This window comes from Thalassophryne amazonica, chromosome 3, assembly GCF_902500255.1.
Source record: "Thalassophryne amazonica chromosome 3, fThaAma1.1, whole genome shotgun sequence".
In the NCBI taxonomy this organism is placed as follows: domain Eukaryota; kingdom Metazoa; phylum Chordata; class Actinopteri; order Batrachoidiformes; family Batrachoididae; genus Thalassophryne; species Thalassophryne amazonica.
This window is the reverse complement of record NC_047105.1, coordinates 17453230-17475193: the sequence shown is the minus strand read 5'-3', so window position 1 is coordinate 17475193 and position 21964 is coordinate 17453230. Positions and strand designations below refer to the sequence as shown.

At 40.7% G+C, this 21964-nt stretch overlaps 1 protein-coding gene across 3 annotated transcripts in view; it reads right to left on the bottom strand.

The window, feature by feature from the left end:
* LOC117506386 (E3 ubiquitin-protein ligase RNF123) overlaps positions 1-21964 on the bottom strand; it is a 382695-nt gene that overhangs the window by 8026 nt on the left and 352705 nt on the right. The window lies entirely within an intron of this gene.

The window sequence follows — 21964 nt, the reverse complement described above, 5'->3', positions numbered from 1 at the left end:
GTCTACTTTGGACACTTACTCGCTCGCACATTTCAAACAGAAACTTTTTAAATGCTTCCTTCACATTTTTCCCCATCTTTGTTCTGCTTTTCTCTTCCTGCTCACATGCTGCCATTCCATCAACTATAATTTGAACAATGTCTGCCTCTTTGTTCACCTTCTCCTCGTGTCCGTTGAGTAATTTCCTCCAAACTTGGTGGATGACTGTTAACCCCACCAATTGGAAAGGCTTTGCAATGGTCAAAGTCATTGCAGTCAATTGTCAAAATTTTGATTCGGGAATTCCCCCAGAGGGATCAGCAAAGGTCAATCATTGCCGTCAATGTCAAAATTCAGTTTTTTTTAAAATTCCTATTAGCGCCACATTTGGCACACAAGGTCAATTGTTGGGGCTGAGCTCCTGTCTGCATGTTTCCTCCCAGGATCATTTTCTGAGTGCAACTAAAGTTGGTATGTCAATGACAGCTGACACCAAAATTTCTGTGTGAAAGAATTCATTTTGGCAAGGGTCAGGGAATATAATTTTTAACCACATTTGGATGATTGTAGAACTGCTCTGGTAAGGTCAACCACAGGTCAATCACCTTAGTGAAGGTCAAGGCCATAACCCTCACTGTTTTGATCAGGGATAAAAGTGGTGAAACACAAAAAAAAGCTGAAACTCAAAATAACGACACCCCCCCCCCCCAAATTTTTTTTTTTTTTTTTTAAATTTTAGAAGCTCTGAAATCCAATCTGGGGCTATTCAAAATCACTCCTCCAGTAGTATTTTGCCCTTACTAGAATGCAGCAGTTTTCTATCTTGGCATAGTTCAGGAGGAAATCACTGAAGAAATGAACAAATTGAAAATATGGATTGACCGAAACAAATTGTCATTAAACTTAAATAAAACAAAACTAATGTTATTTAGGAACTGCAGAACAAATGAACAATATAAGTTCAGACAGATAAGTTTGAGATGCTCACTGTGAGGATCACTGTGAAAATAAATGGAAAAAAAAAAAATTACAATTTGTAATTGTATACTGAACACAAATGCACACAAACATGCTGACAGGCAACAGCTTAATGCTAACTACAACTGTTTCAGAAGACCATAACAGGTCAGTTTATCATAAAAAGGTTAGTATTACTCACAGATATATGCTCTTTAGGGTTTTAGTGGGGAAAATGAAGAGAATGTGAAATAAAAACCAACAGCTTTACTTCAAGAGCCCCTTGCTGCCCAACAAGATGCCTGATGGAAAAAAAAAAGCAGAAATCCCCCAAAAGTGGACATTTTTCCATCCCTGCTTGATGCCAAAGGGTCCTGTATCACCAAGGATTTGTAATTTTAATTCCATTCCGTTGATTTATTTTGCTCCGGATGAAGCGGAAGAAAATTGATGGATGGATGGATGATTTATTTTTCACCAAATCTATACCTTGCCTTACTAGTAAGCTCTCATCCTTACCAACCTTTCCCCGGTTGTATCAGTGCCCTCGCAGCATGCCGTTACCCATCTCATCAACACCTCAACCTGCCAGCACTCCCCCTCATTTCTTCCACCTCCATAAAATACCTCCTCTGGTCTTCTTGTTCTGCCTCATCACATTTCAACACCTCACAGAATATGCCATCACACGATTGCAGAGCTGATTTGGTAAGGGATGTTAATTTCAAACAGGCATCCACTGGAGGCTTTTATTTTTTTCCTTAGTTGTGCATAACACTTTGAGGTGATTTAGATTAGGCCTTGGTGGCATATAAACATATTGAAATGACCTGAAATTGAACAGAATTACCTTATACACAAAAGAACAATTAAAGGAGTCTTATCATGTGACTTAGGATTTATCAATATTTTGCTATTTTGTATGGTTAGAGTTTGATCTAAAAGTTCTATAACTCCTAAGCTTTAGAACAGCCTCGGCATGTACCCAGTAAAATGCAATGTGTGAATACACGAGTCACACCCCTCCAGTTTGTACCATGATAATAACCCAATACAATAAAGGTGATACACCAGAACAACTGGAACAGCCTCTGTTTTGAAGACGTAATGTCCATAGACCTGCTTACCACTTGCTGAACACTGCCACTTGTTGCATAGTTACTGCGCACTGGACACCACGATCAGACTAACCTTGCATTGGCATTTGATGTCTAACAGAGGTATTCAAGAGCTGAAACTAGACACTCTGCACCAAGATGGACAATTTGTACTTTCATAACTGACTGTTTTTTCTTCATCTTTTTTAAAAACCTTGTAACTGTCAATGCCCAAGCAGTGGTTCCACACAGAAATTTTTAAATTTGACCAACAACAACACAACCCTGCATGAAGGATTTCATTTGAATGAATGAAGAACATGTCTTGCTCTTCTTTCTTGTGAGCCTGACCTACTGAATCAGCATGAATAAACTTGCAGCTTATGTAGAGGAAGCACTGTTGAGATGGGTGAACGCAATGGGACTGTTATGTTATTTTTTTATTTAATGGGATGATGGCATGAGTATAATGCCATCAGCTTCTTGTTTAGACTTTGCAATGGGTTAGAGAGAACTATAATTGGCAGGAACTTCATGCACGTATTGTTGCAAGCATGACATGAAGGTACTCGCTGTACAGAGTATGAGTAAGAATCAGTTAATAAAAAGTGTAACGTCAAATTATACAACCAAGACAGAAGCACAGGACAAGATGACTGGGGTACAAATAAGGGAACTTGTTGCTTTGCGAGACAACCAATGTGAGAAATTTATCTTAGGCAGAGATGAGATCTCTGAGATTATAGAGTACCTTGCCACTGGATGAGCATGGCAGATAGATCCACCATGAGTGAAAAGAATACACTTTCACTACATTAGGATTACTATAAAGTAATCTATGTTGTGATTTTATTTGGTTGTGTACTACTGTTTTATGTAGTTTTTCTGTTTTTTTTTTTTACATTATAATTTTATTTTATTCATCGTTTTAATTTCTTTTACTACTGTTATGTATTGCATTTCAGTGAATAAATATATATATGGCTAGATAATATTACAGATTGCATTTTACTGTGTAAATTAATCCTGCACCAATTTTAAGCTATTTTAATTATTTTGGCTATTTAATTGAGATAAAAATCAACAATATTCTAAAAAATATTATAACACCTTAACACATGACATAGAAGCACAACTGACACCACCTCATTCCTTACTCTGCTTCTTTTGCTCCCCTTTTCGTACCTTCCTCACTTTCAGACGTTGTATTACAGACGTCCTGTCATATCAGTCACTGTAACCTTGGCAATTCTGTGGTCGACCTTCTAACTCACATTTTTTTTAGTGACTGTCTTCATTGTTTCCTCTTCCACTCTCAACTCCTTTAAACCTCTGTATTTAAAGGAAAAAAAAAATAAAATTCTAGGCCCTTGTGCCTTCAGGACATTTTGTGTGCATGTTCACCCCCTATTCTGCCACTTATTTCACAAAGTCTCTGTCAATCCTTTCCCTTGCTGTTAGCCATTAATTTGCACCTTCATTTAACTTTTGATGCTTCAGGCATTTTGCTGAAACCTTTCGTCAGGTCGCCTTAATAGGTATGAAGAGGTTCTGGTTTGGTGTCCTGCAGCCACTGCAACAAAACAAATGACTACTGACAGACAAATTATCTGCTGCAGTAACCACTATGACTTTTGTTTGCCAACATTAACTTCAATCATTTAAGTTAATCTGAGACTTTCTGTTGTCTCTCCCAAACTTCAGTGAATGTGCACAGGTGAGGAACCATTTTCAGGGGTTTCATTTTATCTTTAGTGTTAATGTCTCATTATGCAGCATTCTGTAGCTAAAAGCAGCATACTCCAGTACGAGATGGAAACTGCTGCCGCCGACTGATGGAAGTGTTTTCAATGCACGTCAGCCACTTACCTGCACAGAACAAAAAGTCTTTCTGTTGAACAGACACAGATACTTTACTGTCACTGTCGAAGTACATAGAAAGGTAAGGTGCAAGCCAAATGCAGACTAAAAAGGACTGGGGGAAGAAAGAAAATAAACAGAAAATGTAATAGAATGGAAAAGGTGTCTTCAACGCGCAAACTAAAAAAAAATTATAAGTACATAATAGCAAATAAGAGATTTTATCACATATTACAACAGAAATCTGCCCTATACTCATAAACCAGCCCTCATGAGATACACAAAAAAATATGACTGATAAATCACACACTTTTCTATCAATTTTACTGCCTTGGCAACTGTGGCAATAAAATCAGGGCGATACAAATCTTTAAACAGGACGATAAAAAAAGACATTGAAAATACCAGGTTTTGTACCGCCCAGCTTTTCATCCAATCAGGAGCCCCCATTTCTCAGCCTCACCAATGACACACCCCCATTTTGTGTTACCCTGGTGACAAGTGCAGGATCCTGATACAGGATCCAGATCATTCAACCAAGGTGTCTGATCAAGGTGAGAGAGTTTTAGCCTCCCTAGAAGGGAGAATTCTACAACTTGAGTCTCATACTGAAGTTGTGAGACACCAAGAAGTTAGTGAAGTAACCACTGGAAATCAATCAAGCAATATTGATAATTTGAATATTTTCTGAATAGAAACACTGCATCCACACCTTTACCCTGTAACGTAAAATTGTGTAGTGATTAAAACCCAGAGAACTTCATCGCCCTGTACAGAGACTTCTTTTTAGTCCTAATGTGATGTGAAAATGTAAATTTCTGACATATTTTTGCATTATTCCTGAATAACTACCTGACAGTGCTGGTTCATTATGTGATAAGTGTGACCATTTTGCAGTCAAAGTCATAAAAATTATGTAAGGTAGATACAATGATCCCTTGACACCATCCGTTTTTGGTCCAGCTGCAGTAATTTCCTCATCCCATTTGCTACTTTTCTCCTCCAGCCCATTTCCACCTGATTCTGCACTCACGCATTCTTCTGCACCAGTAAACTAATGCCTTTTTTCTTCACTGATTTTCTTCTTCCCCACCACCAGGTCTAATTTCTTTCACCCTCCGCAACTGAAGGTACATCTCCTGTATTTTACTCCCACATTCCTGCTCTCTGATCTGTCCTTGATTCATTCTGCGCTCCTCCTGAGATTTCAGTGTGCAGCTGTCATTTTGCCCCCTCTGTTCCCTGCCCACTTCCTCCAGGTGCCACAGTTACCTTTCTATACTTAGGCCAACAGCAAGATGCAACAAAATACAAAATGATCTTGCATAACATGTTTTCATAAAGTATTCATTTGGTGGATGTTTTCTGCTTTTTTCTTTGCGGGGGCTGGGGTGGGGGGGCTACAGTTAGAGAGGAGAAACAAAACAGCTTAATATTATAAATAGACAAATTTAGTTCAATGCTAAAAGTGAACTACAAGAGGAATTTTCTTTTATGCAAGTTTCAGAAATGGGTTAAATACAGGGCCTTGGTGTTTCCTGATACATCTGCATATGTACAGCTTTCCGGTGCTCAGTCAAGTTTAATTATATAATTATTTTTTTTAACTCTGGGAAGAAACCTCAAGCAGACCAGATTCAGTGGGGTGACCATCTGCTATGGCCTTACAAATAACACAAAACAAGCTTACACACACACACACTCCACAGAACATGCAATGACAAAAATATTGCATACAAGGTCTGTTAGAAAAGTATCGGACCTTTTTATTTTTTGCAAAAACCTGATGGAATTGAATCACATGTGCTTGCATGAGCCAACCTTGAACCTTCGTGCGCATGCGTGAACTTTTTCACACCTGTCGATTGCATCATTTTCTGGTAAGCAGCCTTTGTGTGGGACGTGTGTTGTGCGCTCAGTGGATTTTCATTGCAAGGAAAAAGACGGAATGACTGGAGCAGCGCCGCATCAAATTTTGAAAGAAACTGGGCGACATCCAGGTGGAAACCATTCGGATAATTCACACAGTTTTTGGTGACGATGCTATGGGCATCACACAGATTAAGGAGCGGTACAACCGGTTTAAAGACGTCAGCACAACGGTGGAGAGCGAGCCACGCTCCGGTCGGCCATCAACATGCTGAAATGACCAGGTCATTTTCAAAGTGAACACTGTGGTGATGCAGGACCGTCGTGTGACTATCCGAGAAATTGCGGAAGAGGTGGACATCAGCACTTTTTTGGCACATTCCACTGTGACAGAAGATTTGGCCATGAAAAGAGTGGCGGTGAAATTCATGCTGCTGCTAACGGCAGAGCAAAAGCGCCAACGTGTTGAAGTCTCACAGGACATGCTGTGACATGTCCACCTCTTCAACAATTTCTCGGATAGTCACACGACTGAAAAGTCACCGAAAGCCGTCTGAATCATCCGAATGGTTTCCACCTGGCTGTCGCCCAGTTTCTGGCAAAATTTGATGCGGCGCTGCTCCATTCGTTCCGTCTTTTTCCTTGAAATGAAAATCCGCCAAGTGCACTACACACGTCCCACACAAAGGCTGCTTACCAGAAAATGATGCAATCGACAGGTGTGAAAAAGTTCACGCATGCGCACGAAGGTTCAAGGTTGGCTCATACAAGCACACGTGATTCAAATCCATCAGGTTTTTGCAAAAAATAAAAAAGTCCGAAACTTTTCTAACAGACCTCGTATTCTCATGATGAACATCTTTAAATATTTCTGTAAACTTTACAGTTAAATTTGGACTATTTAAAGCCAACTATGGTCAGCGCACGGATGTAATTGGGAGATTTTATTATGGCGGACATATTTTATTATGTCCGCCATAATAAAATCATTGGTGTTTATTTATTCATCTGTCTGTCTGTCTTTTAGCAAGATTACATCAAAACTACTGCACGGCTTTTGACTAAATATTCTCCACAGATAGATATTAGGGCATGGAAGACTCCATTAAATTTTGGAGGTGGTCCGGATCTGGTTCCGGATTCTGGATCAGGATTTCACTTTATATAGGTTTTGACGGATTACATCAAAACTACTTCATGGAATCTCACCAAATTTGCACCACATAGATATTAGGGCATGGAAGACTCCACTGAATTTTGGAGGTGATCCGGATCCAGATTCTGGATCAAGATTTCACTTTATACAGGCTTTGAAGGATTACTTCAAAAATACTTCATGGATTCTCACCAAATTTGCACCATAGAAAGATATTAGGGCATGGAAGACTCCACTGCATTTTGGATGTGATCCAGATCTGGATTGGCCGACGTCAGAAATCTCTGATTGCTCTTGTTTTACTCATACTGCCTCACTTAGAAATCAGAGGTTGAATAACTCTTCAGTCCAACAGCACTTTGCATCATAAGAGTAGAACTTTGTTTTCAGCTCATGAGTTGTCTCACATTTTCCGAATTATTTTTGCAACCTACATGTTGGCACCTAGTTTCTCCTTTTTTAGACACATTCATAGTAGAAGCTATGCCATCATCCACACTGAAAGTACCTTAAGGGTTAGATTACTGCAGAATCGATCTTGTGGATCCTCATACTAAGCTCAGCAGTATTTCCCAAAAGTCATGAAACGTGTGTTGGATAACAGGAGTGCAATGTGATATCATGAAAAGTCAACAACTGCACAGAAAAAAATAACGACATCTTGCAGAAGAATCAGAAATCATTTTGGAAATATACAAAGGAAAGAAAGATAACATCAAGGACTGTAATTTACACTTTCAGGCTAACTGGTTTCTTTAAACTTAAAACATTCATCACAGATTACTTTCTACATGATCACTGTGAACAGTGATGTAATTATGCATGACGATATGTATCGAATCATGAAGATGGTTACACCCGTATCGTAACGGATAGTTAACTGACTGTCACTCATTCTGCCATGTGTATCTGATCACTGATGCTCTGAGGTGATGCCATTTATAGAAGAACAAGAACCAGGTCCGACACAGGTTCTGAGGTCCATCGGGCCAGTGCTCATCTCTGGAAACCATAACGTGAAGTGCATGAGAGTCTACAAGTCCCCCTGGACTGGACGTAAATCAATCACGGGTTACTTCCCCAGACAAGGCTGGTACCCATTCACAGATGGGTGGACTGGGACAAGACAGATGAACTATCCAAGGACACACACAGGTAGCCTGAAGCACACACCAGGAACTGAAAACTGATCTATTTAGAGGGAGGCCAACTCCTATCCCACAGAGCCACTTACTCTGTCATACTGTTTATAGGAATAATACAAAAAAAAAATTAATATGGAAAGTAAATTAAGACAGATACAGAACAAAATGATATATTATGTATTTGAAAATTAACCCTCGAGTTAAAAGTCCTCTGTGTTAACCAGGCCAAAATGTATCCTGAAAACCCTGGAAATTAGTATTGAACCCATTATTTTGCAAATATGCAGAAAGCGAGGGACAGCCTGACATACAGACAGTGTGTAATCGAAACGCTCTTTCTATCTGATCATTAAGTATCCTCATATAAAACGTTTCAGGCACTTAAGTGAATTTACAGACAGTGCAGTTAAAAGTTGTATTTTACTAGGCATGCTGTTCGCTGCTCCAGGCTTTCTCAGTGGTGTTAAGAAAAAGACACGCAGCGCAAAAAATGTCAAACGAGTAACGGTACATTTCCCTGTAGCAGGACTGTCAGCCGAACGATAAAGATAATAGAAATGTCAGCTCAGCCAGGAAATAAGTTTTCACTCTCTACCACGTTCAGTATACACAAGTACTGTGAATCCAGTAACGCTTCATCCATACCAACATAATGACATGGAACATATTGGGCTCTGCAGCTCACCTCAAGGTCTCAGCAGACAGTTTGCAGAGTACCTTTGACCTCAGACTGGGGTGACGGTTCATCTTTCAACAGTACAATGACCCTAAGAACACAGCCAAGATATCAAAGGAGTGACTTCAGGACAACTCTGTAAATGTCCTTGAGTGGCCCACCCAGAGCCCAGACCTGAATCTGATCAAACATTTCTGGAGAGATCTGATGGCGCTTGAGAGGTGATACAAATAGGAATGGGCAAAGCTGCCCAAAGATAGCTGCACCAAGCTTGTGACACCATGTTCAAGAAGACTCGTGGCTGTAATTGCTACCAAAAGTGCATCAACAAAGTATTGAGCAAAGGGTGTGAATACTTATATACACGTGATTTCTTAGTTTTTTATTTTTAATAAATTTGCAAAAATTTAAAAAACACTTTTTTCATGTCATTATGGGGCGTTGTGAGGAGAATTTTGAGGGAAAATGAATTTACTGTAACATAACAAAATGTGGAAAAGTGAAGCAGTGTGAATATTTTCTGGATACACTGTATAAAACTTGTGTATTTTTCCATCAGTTTTCCATTGTTTTGTCTTCAATACAGTTGGACTGATGCACTAATTCACATTTGTGCAGATACAAGTGTCGTGTGCACATTTTGTGAACTCCCACGTAAATGAAAATTTCAAGCAGTAATAGCAGAAAAGGTCTGCCCTCGATTTTAAATCAAGTTTTTGCGACCAATCTGGTTACCAGTTAAATTGTTTAGAGAAATACATCCATGGGTGTATATAACTGAGCACAATTTTACTTATTTTGATGACATAGGTGCATGGCAGGCAAACCACAGTGTATTCAAGTGGAAACACCAATAAAAATTGCACTGTGCTCGGTGCCATTTTGCAACGGGTGGAAGATGGGACCGTAATTGTGAGCTTCAGTCAGTGCTGAACAAGTGAACTTGGAAAATAAGAACAGGCCTGGAAAAAACCCAGGTCCTATGAATGTGTATGACAATGACACAAATATAATCACTATCCAACACTGACCTGAAAAGGCCCAACAAGGATTAACCCAACTTTCAACATTTTATGGTGACTTAAAAGCAAACATTGGTGTTGGATTTGTTGTTTTTAACATGCTGAACATTTGAAGATGTGTGCCTTCATTACAAGTATCAGGCCCATTCATCCATGTTGCCAAATATACGTATAACATACATTCCAACAGTATAAATTAAAGATTTTCTTTGTTTATGTTATTCAATACACGAGACTTGGAAAAGGGAACTTTCATCTTACTCTTTCAGATTCATCCGTCTGCTCCTCTCTTTTATCAAACTGAGCCGGAGCTTTGCTCTGATGGCTTTGCTCTGATGGGTACATGAACCTTTTAAGTCATGAACCTTTCTTTAAACGGTTTATCTCAAAGTCCTCTTTAGGAAGAGCTCTACAGCAAAATAGCAGACGATATGGCAAGTGTGTTGATGAAGGAATGTACTAACAGAGTGAGAGAGAGAGAGAGAGAGAGAGATGTGGCTGCAGGACAAGCTTGTCACAAGGTGATAAGGGACTTTTGTGTGAGCCTGGAAGCCTGTAGGATTTTCTAATTTCTAAACATGTGTGTATGCACTGCAGTTGTAGACCATCCCCTGTAGTCAGGAGGCGGTGGGAGATAAATCATCCATGGTGTTATCGAAAAGGAGGAGCATAGGGCGAGTCTGGTTGGAGGGGAAAGGTATGTGACAGACATATTTTCTTTGTAATGGACAGTAAATGAACAAGAGGTGGAGTGAAAGGCTAACCGATATACTGTGGCTAGACAGACCTTTCTGGAGAAAGCCACAGAGATCATCCAAGGCTCATGCAAAGTCTGCATATTTGGAAGTTTGCTGAAGATTGGAGTAAACAGCTCTGCTTTCCGCATCAAGGCTCAGTGCTAACAAAGCTATCAAGATTCAAGACCAGTTTGGCTAAATTAACCACCTGTGACCTGAGATTTCCACCAGAAGATCAATTATTCTTGAACAATTTGACACACTTCATGAAGAAAATTGCAACAACAAGCTACTAAATCAAATAAGTACACTAGGAAGCAGGCATGCAGCAACTATTTTCTCCTGTCTGCTCTGTATTGTGTAGGATATATATACACTTAACATTCCTAATAGTCTGAATGGTGTGCCAGTTGGAACAAAGAAGCAGTTATATAAAGCCACAGGAATCAATTAAGACTTGGAAATTAACACAGCTACTGGGCATTAAGGTTCAGGGAGTCATATTTGTATCAATTATTCCCTGTAAAGACAAGATATTGTGTCCTCATGGGACAATTTTACTCTTTCTTAGCCTTGGTTTTTTAAGACAGCAGACAGATTCTTATTTTCAGGAGATAATGATGGACCCCAGGTCTGTGTGACCAGATGGCTGCCAGTTGAGACCCAAAATAATTCTCTGAGGTGGTGAAGGCAATAAAGTTCAGCATCAATGCATGCTCCCACACCTGACCTTTGGAACATTCTCATGGTACTCAATACACTCCATGACATCATGGGGCTATTCTGACAGCCTAGGGCACATGGTCTGTGACATATAATGCAAATCCATTTGGTGCATGGCTGAGGACATTTCGCTCCTGCAATACTTTTTAAGGCAAGTTAAGGAGTTTGTCTATGTTTAACCATCAAGTGCTCTCTCCATGCACTGTGATGCAGTTGGAGTGATTCTTCTTTGTCCGTTATAAGGTTGGAGTGTGATTAGTGTTTTTAAAGTATCACATTACATTTTGCATGAATTGAATGGCTTGGAATGCATATTAATGATCTACATACTAGCTGTGGGGAAGACAAAAAGTGGTGATAAAATATGATAAAAGCCAGAGTTATTAAAGTTCTGCTGATTCAGTTAGTTATGCCCTTTATTTTTGTGTTTAATTCTGTTTCATGTTCCTATTATGCACTGTTTCATTCTGTGTTGAGAGTATGTGTGTGGTGAACCCACTTATGTAAGGTGCGCCTGACTGTGTTTTTGTTTTTTTAAATGCCACAAAGTCAATGCACTAGACTTCAGACCTGCTTTAAGGTGCTCTAAAGCAAAAACAGTTTGTTGTTGTGGATAACAGGAAACCATTAGCTTTGCCTGACCACACCTCATTTTTAGACCGACATGGCCATCGGTGCACAGATGGGTGCAAGTCTATTTGGTATTGAATTGGTATTGGTATTGAATGGGCACTAGGCATGAAAACAGAAACTTAGACGAGTGGAAAATAGTACAGTGTGTTGTGTCAAGCAAGGTGTAAGCTCAAGGCCCAAACCTTCATTAGTATATTGTTACATTTTTGGATGGAGGTGAAAAAAGAAGCAACAAAAAATAAAATGAAAACACCCGGTAGAGTTCTGCAGAGTTTGTGTTTGTGTCTGGCACAATAGTGGGGAAAAGCCTTCTCTGTGTATAGTGTTTCAGACAAAGGGAAGGAGGGATGAGAAGCAGCCCCCCTCACAAAAAAGGATCACATTTAAAGAGGAACTGGTGCACTAACCCTGCATGTATCCCCTTCATTTTAGTTAATTTACAGTTTACAGTTTCGCTGCTGTGTTTAGTGGAACAACAACCTTATATATCACTACATCGATGCATCAACTCCTCAACTAAGACTGAACTCGAAGCAGTTTAAAATCAGTGCACAAAACTACATTCGACATGATTGCGCCATCTGTGTTAAAACCGCGCTCCCCCAAAACACAGTCACCTTGGTTCAATGATTACCTGTGTGACCTCAAGCATAAGGCTAGAGATCTAGAAAGCAAATAGTGTAGTTCAAAATTAGAAGTATTCCACCTTGCGTGGCGTGATGTTATTTTAGACTATAAGCATGTATTACTGGCTACAAAGCAGACCTATTACTCTGATCTGATCAACAAAAACAAGCATAACTCAAAGTTCTTGTTTGACATGGTGGCAGCACGTATTCATGGACAACCACCTGCAGTTTACTCTCCTTTTACAGCACAAGATTTCATGGATTACTTTGAGAAGAAAATAGAAGACATTAGGTTAAACGTATCCCAGCATGCCTCAACCCAGCCACTACACCCTGCTATTGAGGTGGGCTCCATTACTAAGGTATTACCTAGACTTACAGAATTTGAGAGTATCTCTCTAGGCATGCTGACAAAACTCGTAACGTCAACAAAAAGCACAACCTGTTTATCTGATCCTATACCAACTAAACTCTTTAAGGACCTGTGGGCCGACTGTACTGGAAATTATTAATCTTTCTTTAACTTCTGGATCGGTTCCTAAATGTTTCTTATCTGCAGTGATTAAACCATTACTTAAGAAACCTAATTTTGACCCTAGTGTATTGAAAAACTATTGGCCGATGTCAATATATATCATTTTGCTCTAAAATTCTGGAAAAAGTGGTGTCACGGCAGCTTGTAGACTATCTTACTGAGAATAATCTCTTTGAGCCACTGCAGTCTGCGTTTAGAAAATATTATTCCACAGAGACGGCTCTCACTAAAGTGGTGAATGATCTTCTGTTTACAATAGAATCAGACACCACTATGGTTCTGGTGATGCTAGATCTCAGTGCTGCATTTGATACTATGGCTCATCATATTCTACTTGATAGGCTGGAATATCACTTTGGGATTACTGGGAGTGCCCTTGCATGGTTGACGTCATACTTGACCAGTCATTCTCACTGTGTTTTGTACAGTAACACTCCCTCTAACCTTAGTGACATGAAATTTTGGGTTCCAAAGGGGTCTGTCTTAGGCCCCTGCTTTTCTCCCTTTATATAGCACACATTGGGCACATATTGCGGCGTTCTGGGATTACCTTTCACTGCTATGATGACGATACTTAGTTATACATGCCAATAATTGCTGGAAATCTTATTCACATAAAATCCTTATTAGGTTGCCTTGCATCAGTGAGAAGTTGGATGTCTATAAACGTCCTACTTTTAAACTCTGATAAGACTGAAATGATGGTTCTTGCTCCAGTGAGACATCAGCATCAATTTGACCAGTTAACGCTTAGTCTAGGCTCGTGTGTTATACATCACACTGACAAAGTGAGGAACCTTGGGGTAATTTTTGATCCTACATTGTCCTTTGACCTCCACATTAGAAATATTACGAGGACTGCTTTCTTCCACCTGTGAAATATAGCGAAGATTTGTCCCATCCTGTCTATGGCTGATGCTGAGACTCTGATCCATGCGTTTAGCTCTTGCAATGTTCTATTTTTTGGTTTACTACAGTCCAGCATTAGGGCTCTCCAATTGGTTCAAATTGCTGCACCCAGACTTTTGACATGAAAGTTTGACCACATTACACCCATTTTGCTGTCCCTTCACAGGCTTCCTGTCCCAGTGAGATCAGATTTTAAGGTTCTGCTACTAGTCTATAAAATTGTTCAGAGACTGGCACCTCTCTACCTAGCTGAACTAATTAAACCTTACGTACCAGCCCGGGTTTTGCGTTCTCAGGGTGCAGGACTACTTTGTGTCCCTTGGGTGAATAAGAAGTCTGCAGGTCACAGAGCTTTCTCTTATTGTGCCCCTGTTCTGTGGAATGATCTCCCCATGTCAATCAAACAGTCAGATTCTGTGGAGACTTTCAAGTCCAGACTTGAAAGATGCACTTATTTTCCCTTTCGTATGGCTAGCATATTGGCATAGTATCATTCTGCGCTTTTTACTCTTTTAATTCATTTTATTAGGAAACAGAGTGTGCCGCGGCCTCAACTTTACCTAAATTCTGGGTCTTTTAGTGAAGCTTAGGGCTAGTGGCCGGCGATCACCTTCGTATCCTGTTTTTCTTGTTGTTTAATGCTGGCAAATTATATAGTATTTCTTGTCTTTCTGATGCCTGCTTCTGTTTTTTTTCCTCTCTGTTTAAGGTGCAGCTCCATCCAGAGATGGGTGTGGTATTTGTGCTGAAGACCCTCCTGTCCTGTGCACCAACAGCATTTCCTGTATATTTGTTTTGTGAACTGTTCTGTAATTTGTGTCTGCAGCATGGCCCAAGCAGAGGGTCACCACTTTGAGTCTGGTCTGCTTGAGGTTTCTTCCTCAGAGGGAGTTTTTCCTTACCACTGCTGCTCTGGGGGTTAGTAAGGTTAGACCTTACTTGTGTGAAGCGCCTTGAGGCAACTCTGTTGTGATTTGGTGCTATATAAATAAAATAAAAATTACCATTATACAGATGTTTCTTCTCATCCATGAATTAAATGGCATGAAAATATAGAAAATGAGCCAAAAAAAGAAAAAATAAATAAAATAAGGGGCTGGCTGACTGAGTGATGCCAGCACAGTTGGCTGGTAGCATATGATATAGTGCACAGCTGTTGGAGTGCAGGTGTTGTGGAGCTACAAATTTTATCAGCGCACCCATCCAGGAAAGGACATAGAAGGTTTGTGTGTGTGTGTGTTTAGTATTAGGGATTTTGACTCTCTCAGACCGTAGCTGTCCACAAGGATCTTCAGAGAAGAGTCGGATACATTTTTTTATATTCACTGCAGTATGGTGTCAACTAAAATAACACAAAAGCTTTTTAATACCCCTTTTTTTCCTCACTTCACATAAACTCACATCAAGACCAAATGTTGACTGTGTACTTAAAAGAACATTCTGGCATGGAGATATATTGTGAGCCATGAGGAAGATAGACGACATCACACTTTGCATTGGCATCAAATCACAGTCGATGACTAAAGAGCAGCCGAGACTGAACTTGGAAAGATTAAGTACAGGAATAAAATAAATACCACAATGCAATCTGTCATAAAGCGTGCAAAAACAACAAGACAGACACACATGAGGTCAGTGCGCTTGCATCAGCATGCTCATCATGCAGTCCACATATGTGCATATGTGTGTATGTGCCAAGATGTGGTTAATAACACCAGACGTTATGAGAGTGTAAAGGAGTTGTGAATGGTGCAGGCACTTGGGGGCCTTCAAGCATTAGAATCCTGAAATATAAGGATGAAAAGGAAAATGTGGACGCACGCAAAATAAGGACGTATGGCAGCCTGTGCAGGAGAAGTAGGCAAACATGAACAGCTTGTGTGACCGGGGGGGGGGGGGGGGGGGGGGGCAGATGTCAAATGTCAGGGGACTATACTGATAATATTAAAAGCAATTTAAATCCAAATGCTTAAACTGTGAATCTATTTAAGAACTGAACAGATAAAAAAGACTTTTGTCCTTCATGATTTCTAGAAGGAGCATAGCAGCGTGTGCATGTCTGTAGGTGTGCAGAAAAGGTACAAACTGTGTGTGTTTGGAGTTGTGCACTGTGGAGGCAGCGGTACAAGTCTGAAGGTTTTGCAGCATCTGCATTAAAACACCTGAAAAAGTAATTTCACAACAATCAAAGGATTCTTCTTTGTTTTTGTCCCAGCTCAAATCTGCCTTCTGCGCTGTCCAGCTACACGTCAGTTTGACTGAGTGGGAAGAAAGATGAGGGTGGACATAAATGCTGGACATAAAATATAAAGCATAGATAAAGAAAACGACTTAATAAAATGACTGAATGTATAAAACATCAGAAACACAAATACTTTGCTTTTCCTTTCAAAAGTATTCTTACTTTTTTGTATTAGTAAACCCAGATATTAAAAACAATTGCTTTATTTTAACATACAATACACAACGTGGTGGGTGGTATAGACAAAACTACATTATCATTGTATGCACAAAACACCCAGCAGTATAAGTTAAGGTGAGATAGTCCTGTAGCCTGATGGCTGTAGGGGCAGTGGATGTTAAAGTCCTAAAGCTTCTAGGGTATCAAGGGTTGTTTCCATCTTCTCTACCTTCAGTGCCTTAACTTCCCCAACTCAAAGGGGAGTCAAAACCCCATTCACTGCTGGGTTAACAGAGAAAATTTTCCAGTCATTGCTTCAACAAGTGACCTTAGTTTCAGCCACTTCAGGACTTTTAGTGTTGCTGCACGTTGGTGAAGTGTTGGCCAGCATGCAATGGTTGCATGTCTGCAGTATCATGTTTCTGTGTAGGCTCTCAGTTGTCCAGGTGGTTTCCATAGTAGAGAAGCTTGAATCTTCGACTGGACTGGGTTGCTTGACGCGAGGACGTTTCGCTTCAAATCGCAGCTTCCTCAGCTAAAATTCTTGTTCTGGTAGTCTGACTTCTGTCTTGACTCTTGTAGAGAAGAAAGAACAGAAGCCACAAAAGCTGGAGTTTTAAACCTAACCAGACCCCTCCTACCGAGAGGCAGACTGCTATAGGCTAGTGACTAAACAATAGCTCTAATTAGCACCTATTGTGCTCTAGTTAGCACTCTCCTAATGACAGAGCAGCTGGGATTTTGTACTGTCTGAAGATCCTCTGTAGTTTTTCCCCTACTCCTGCTAAATAAGGGAGAGACACTCCTCTTCTTCTTGGCTCCATCTCCTGTCTGTCTGGTCTCTTTGTTCTTTGAGACTTTTGCACTTTATCCAGGGACCATCGTGGGTAACCACATACTGTGAGGGCTTTCCGGACATGTTGTTGTTACATGAACCAGTGGGATGTTATTTATAAATTCTAAACTGATGCAAACTTGGGCAGCACTGTAGCTTAGTGGGCAGCACTGTCGCCTCACAGCAAGAAGGTCATGGGATCGCTTCCCACCTGGAGCCTTTCTATGTACAGTTTGCATGTTCTCCATGTGCTCGCATGGGTTCCCCCCGGGTGCTCCGGCTTCATCACAAATCCAAAGACATGGAGGTTAGGTAAACTGAAAACTTTAAATTGCTGCGGGTGTGGATGTTAATGTGTTTGTCTGTCTATATTTTTCAATTTCAATTTATTTTCATTTATATAGCGCCAAATCACAACAAAGTTGCCTCAAGCACTTCACACAAGTAAAGTCTAACCTTACTATCCCCCAGAGCAACAGCGGTAAAGAAAAACTCCCTCTGAAGAAGAAACCTCATGCAGACCAAACTCAAAGGGGTGACCCTCTGCTTGGGCCATGCTACAGACATAAATTACAGAACAATACACAAAACAAATATACAGGAAATGCTGTTGGTGCACAGGACAGGAGGGTTTCCAGCACAAATACCACACCCATCTTTATATGGAGCCGCACCTTAAACAGAGAGTAACAAATACAGGAAATGCTGTTGGTGCACAGGACAGGAGGGTCTCCAGCACAAATACCACACCCATCTTTGGATGGAGCCGCACCTTAAACAGACAGAAACAAAAACATAACCAGGCATCAGAAAGACAACAAACACAGTGTAACTTGTCAGCATCAAGCAACAAGAAAAACAGAAGAAATACTAAGGAGAGTGCCTGCCACTAGCCCTAAGCTTCATTAAAAGACCCAGAATTTAGATAAAGTTGAGGCCGCGGCACGTTCCGTTTCCTAATAAAATTAATTTAAGAGAGTAAAAAGCATAGCAACATACTATGCCAGTATGCTAGCCATATGAAAGGGAACGCAAGTGTGTCTTAAGTCTGGACTTGAAAGTTTCTACAGAATCTGTTTTATTGATGCAGGGAGGTCACTCCACAGAACAGGGGCACGTTATGTGGCCCTGTGATAGAATACATTAGACAGAACTTTATTAATCCCTTGGGAAGACTCCATCAGAGAACTTGAGGTTCCAGCAGCACTGGATAGCAGCACACGGGGTCAGAAGCACACAGAGTATCAGAAGTAGAAGCAAGAGACAATTTGCAAAATGTAAATACATATACGAGGGCTGTCAATAAAGTAACGGTCCTTTTTATTTTTTTCAAAAACTATATGGATTTCATTCATATGTTTTTACGTCAGACATGCTTGAACCCTCGTGCGCATGCGTGAGTTTTTCCACGCCTGTCGGTGACGTCATTCGCCTGTGAGCACTCCTTGTGGGAGGAGTCGTCCAGCCCCTTGTCGGAATTCCTTTGTCTGAGAAGTTGCTGAGAGACTGGCGCTTTGTTTGATCAAAATTTTTTCTAAACCTGTGAGACACATCGAAGTGGACATGGTTCGAAAAATTAAGCTGGTTTTCAGTGAAAATTTTAACAGCTGATGAGAGATTTTGAGGTGATTCTGTCGCTTTAAGGACTTTTCACGGTGCGAGACGTCGTGCAGCGCTCTCAGGCAGCGTCATCAGCCTGTTCAAGCTGAAAACATTTCAGGCTCTATTGATCCAGGACGTCGTGAGAGAACAGAGAAGTTTCAGAAGAAGTCGGTTTCAGCATTTTATCCGGATATTCCACTGTTAAAGGAGATTTTTTTAATGAAAGACGTGCGGACGGATCCGCGCGTCGGGACGCAGCCGACGCGGTGCGGCAGCACAGGAAAAACACCTCTGTGTTGATAACCATTTGTAAAATCCAGGCGGCTTTTGATGGCTTTCAGTGGAGTGAGTATATGAGAAATTGTTTAACAGGCAGGACATGTTCCAACTTGTCCTTAAGGCTTTCAACAGAGGTGTTTTTCCTGTGGCGGAGCGTCGCGGCGGCTGCGTCCCGACGCGCGGACCCGTCCGCACGTCTTTCATTAAAAAAATCTCCTTTAACAGTGGAATATCCGGATAAAATGCTGAAACCGACTTCTTCTGAAACTTCTCTGTTCTCTCACGACGTCCTGGATCAACAGAGCCTGAAATGTGGAGGTTTTAAGCTTGAAACAGGCTGATGACGCTGCCTGAGAGCGCTGCGCGACGTCTCGCACCGTGAAAAGTCCTTAAAGCGACAGAATCACCTCAAAATCTCTCATCAGCCGTTAAAATTTTCACTGAAAACCAGCTTAATTTTTCGAACCGTGTCCACTTCGATGTGTCTCACAGGTTTAGAAAAAATTTTGATCAAACAACGCGCCAGTCTCTCAGCAACTTCTCAGACAAAGGAATTCCGACGAGGGGCTGGACGACTCCTCCCACAAGGAGTGCTCACAGGCGAATGACGTCACCGACAGGCGTGGAAAAACTCACGCATGCGCACGAGGGTTCAAGCATGTCTGACGTAAAAACATATGAATGAAATCCATATAGTTTTTGAAAAAAATAAAAAGGACCGTAACTTTATTGACAGCCCTCGTATAAATACCAGAAACATGTCTTACTGGCTACTATTGCTCCTCTCCTTCCCATCCTCTGTCTTCCTGTTACTCCTCCTCCCCATGAGTGAGGAGTTGTACAATCTGATGGCCTGAGGGACAAAGTAGTTTTTCAGTCTGTTGGTCCTGCACTTGGGAAGGAGCAGTCTGTGGCTGAAGAGGCTCCTCTAGTTGCTGATGATGATGTGCAGAGGGTGACTGGCATCATCCATAATGTACAGCAGTTTGTCCAGTGTTCTCTTGTCTGCAACTGTAACTCGAGAGTCCAGCTTCATGCCAACCAGGGAGCCAGCCCGCCTGATCAGTTTGTCCAGCCTGGATGTGTACCTCTTGGATGTGCTGCTCCAAGTGACCAGGCAGGGGTCCATTCACATCTGATCAGTTTGTCCTGAAGCACAATGGGCTGGATGGTGTTTAAGGTGCTTGAGAAGTCCAGGAAGAGAATCCTCACTGTGCCGCTTCTGTGCCTTATCCAAATGCGAGTGGGTTCGTGTAGCTGGTAGAGGATGGCATCCTCCACACCAACACCTGCCCGGCATGCAAACTGCAGACAGTCCTGGGTGTGTTGCACCTGGGGTTTGAGGAGGCTAGACAGACTGGCATCCTGTCCAGGGTGTACCCTGCCTCACACCCTGGGACTGCTGCGACAGGCTCCAGCACCAATGTGACCCTTAATTAGCATAAGTGGTATAGAAAATTAACAAATGTAAACTGGTATAATGGTTTAAAGTTTTCTAACTGATGCATTTGTCATTTTCACACCCAGCTCCTGCATCCACTAAATTACGGTTACAGTTTAAAATTAATAATTAAAAAAGCAGACTTTATTGTGTTCCAGAAATCCCAACAAGTGAGGAGTTTTAGTTTGGAAAATGAACAGCTGGTGGAAAAGTGGCAGTCGCTGTATCATATTAATATTTTAAGGTTGTTAGCCTAAATGCTTTAAATTGGGACCTCCATGACTCAAAGTTCTGCAGCAGCCAACACTGTGAAGATGAGGATAATTTTCAGAAGAAATATTAACAATGACGATGGTGTGTGTATTCACAGAACATCGTTCAGGCAATTATTACAAAGTACTTTGCCACAAGAACAATTAAAAAAAATGCATGAATGTGGTGGGAGCAGTTTTCTTATACTTGTGCAAGACCTTTGACACAGTCAGCCATCAGACACAACTGTAATTCATTTATTGTTCTGCTTATCTGCCCATGGACAACAGGCAGAAAAAAGTACCTTTGCTAAAGCTTGGTGCAATGCATCATTCCATGTTTACAAAGTTAATGTTTTATTGTGCACTGTCCCACTCTAAATAAATAAATCACAGTATATTAAAAAAACAAACAACACTTAAAAACATCATTTAATTGATACATCATGAATGTAGTAATTAATGAATTAATTATGGACAAAGAAGTAGATGTGTCTTAAGCCTACATTTAAAAGACAACAAATGGTGACTGTGTATGTAATATCTGATGGAACACTGTTCTACAGAAAAGGAGCATGATTAAAAAAAGTGCTGAAACCTGCTGGCTTCTCTTACACATTTGGAAGACAAAGTAAGGTACATATGGCTCCACAGCTTCTGTGAGACACGATGGTGAACTATCATTCGATGTCCTACTGGCATTACTTAGGGGCTGTCAGTCCAATATCAAACTTTAGTACTGATACACACAACTTGTTCGGATCTTGAGAAATATGTTACTCTTATTAAAAGTGACTACACCAGTTTAGAAGGACGGGTCAAGCTTGTTTTTGTTTTATGTTGTTGTTCAGCACCACTGCTGCACTAAAAAAATAAACCAATTTCCATATCAACCCCTTTATGGCAAATTAATTTGCAAATCTACAGTCAAGGATTATAACAGCACTTCCAGAAAATTGGAGCAAGAGCTGCATTCAGAAGCACTGCTGTATAAGCTTTTTTTCCCTCCCTCACTGAAATAAGTCAACTTGAAATGATCAGGCTACCCATTGCACACTGACAGAACGTACCTTCTTTTTTTGCACCAGAAACAGCAACTCATGTATTCCCATGTCTGGTGGAGAAATAATTAGGATATCTTTTTTGGCCTTGCGCACAGTGTTCCCGTTTGGTATGCCAGAAGTTGTTATATTGTTGTACTTCAGTTCCCAACTGCATCACCTTTGTT